Source organism: Arachis stenosperma, chromosome 9, assembly GCF_014773155.1.
Source record: "Arachis stenosperma cultivar V10309 chromosome 9, arast.V10309.gnm1.PFL2, whole genome shotgun sequence".
Taxonomy (NCBI): Eukaryota; Viridiplantae; Streptophyta; class Magnoliopsida; order Fabales; family Fabaceae; genus Arachis; species Arachis stenosperma.
The window spans coordinates 153,097,743-153,099,606 of record NC_080385.1 but is presented as its reverse complement, the minus strand read 5'-3'; the positions used below and the strand labels follow the sequence as shown (position 1 = coordinate 153,099,606).

The 1,864-nt window shown below is 42.4% G+C and overlaps 1 non-coding gene across 1 annotated transcript; it reads left to right on the top strand.

The window, feature by feature from the left end:
• Positions 1-1,186: 1,186 nt before the first annotated feature.
• On the top strand, positions 1,187-1,294 carry LOC130953016 (small nucleolar RNA R71). The gene has a single exon (XR_009075190.1). It is a non-coding gene; the product is annotated as a small nucleolar RNA R71 (small nucleolar RNA).
• The last annotated feature ends 570 nt before the right edge of the window (positions 1,295-1,864 follow it).

Genomic DNA, 1,864 nt, shown 5'->3' with positions numbered 1-1,864 from the left:
TTGACCCTAAGTCACACAAGGCCTTTTTGAAGGTCATGGTGCCTATGGTACAAGGTATAGAAAACTTCCCAGGATCCTGCCTCTTTTGAGGCAGTTTCTGCCTAGACAAGTCATCCAGTTCTTTGGTGAGCAAGGGAGGTTCATTCTCCCAAGTCTCATTTCCAAATAACTTGTCATTTAGTCTCATGATTGCTCCAAGGTATTTAGCAACTTGCTCTTCAGTGACATACTCATCCTCTTCAGAGGAAGAATACTCATCAGAGCTCATGAATGGCAGAAGTAAGTCCAATGGAATCTCTATGGTCTCATTTTGAGCCTCAGATTCCCATTGGAACTCATTGAGGAACTCAGAGGAGGTTGGTACACGCCCACTGAGGTCTTTCTCAGTGGCGTCTTCTTCCTCTCTTTCCTCTCCATATTCGGCCATGTTGATGGCCTTGCACTCTCCTTTTGGATTTTCTTCTGTATTACTTGGGAGAGTACTAGGAGGGAGTTCAATAACTTTCTTGCTCAGCTGACCCACTTGTCCTTCCAAATTTCTGATGGAGGACCTTGTTTCATTCATGAAACTTTGAGTGGTCTTTATTAGATCAGAGACCATTGTTGCTAAGTCAGAAGTATTCTGCTTAGAACTCTCTGTCTGTTGCTGAGAAGATGATGGAAAAGGCTTGCCATTGCTAAACCTGTTTCTTCCACCATTATTGTTATTGAAACCTTGTTGAGGTCTCTCTTGATTCTTCCATGAGAGATTTGGGTGATTTCTCCATGAAGAATTGTAGGTATTTCCATAGGGTTCTCCTAGGTAATTCACCTCTTCCATGGAAGGGTTCTCAGGATCATAAGCTTCTTCCTCAGATGAAGCATCCTTAGTACTGTTTGGTGCATTTTGCATTCCAGACAGACTTTGAGAAATCAAATTGACTTGTTGAGTCAATATCTTGTTCTGAGCCAATATGGCATTCAGAGTGTCAATCTCAAGAACTCCTTTCTTCTGACTAGTCCCATTGTTCACAGGATTCCTTTCAGAAGTGTACATGAATTGGTTATTTGCAACCATTTCAATCAATTCTTGAGCTTCTGCAGGCGTCTTCTTCAGATGAAGAGATCCTCCAGCAGAGCTATCCAAGGACATCTTAGATAGTTCAGAGAGACCATCATAGAAAATACCTATGATGCTCCATTCAGAAAGCATGTCTGAAGGACATCTTCTGATTAATTGTTTGTATCTTTCCCAAGCTTCATAGAGGGATTCTCCATCCTTCTGTCTGAAGGTTTGGACTTCCACTCTAAGCTTACTCCATCTTTGTGGTGGAAAGAACTTTGCCAAGAAGGCATTGACTAGCTTTTCCCAAGAGTCCAGGCTTTCTTTAGGTTGAGAATCCAACCATATTCTAGCTCTGTCTCTTACAGCAAAAGGGAATAGCATCAGTCTATAGACCTCAGGGTTAACCCCATTAGTCTTGACTGTGTCACAGATTTGCAAGAATTCAGCTAAAAACTGATGAGGATCTTCCATTGGAAGTCCATGGAACTTGCAATTCTGTTGCATTAGAGAAACTAATTGAGGCTTAAGCTCAAAGTTGTTTGCTCCAATGGCAGGGATAGAGATGCTTCTCCCATAGAAGTCGGGAGTAGGTGCAGTAAAGTCACCCAGCACCTTCCTTGCATTGTTGGCATTGTTGTTGTTTTCGGCTGCCATGGGTTCTTCTTCTTTGAAGAATTCGGTCAGGTCCTCTAAAGAGAGTTGTGCTCTGGCTTCTCTTAGCTTTCTCTTCAAGGTCCTTTCAGGTTCAGGGTCAGCTTCAACAAGAATGCCTTTGTCTCTGCTCCTGCTCATATGAAAGAGAAGAGAAAAAGAAAATGT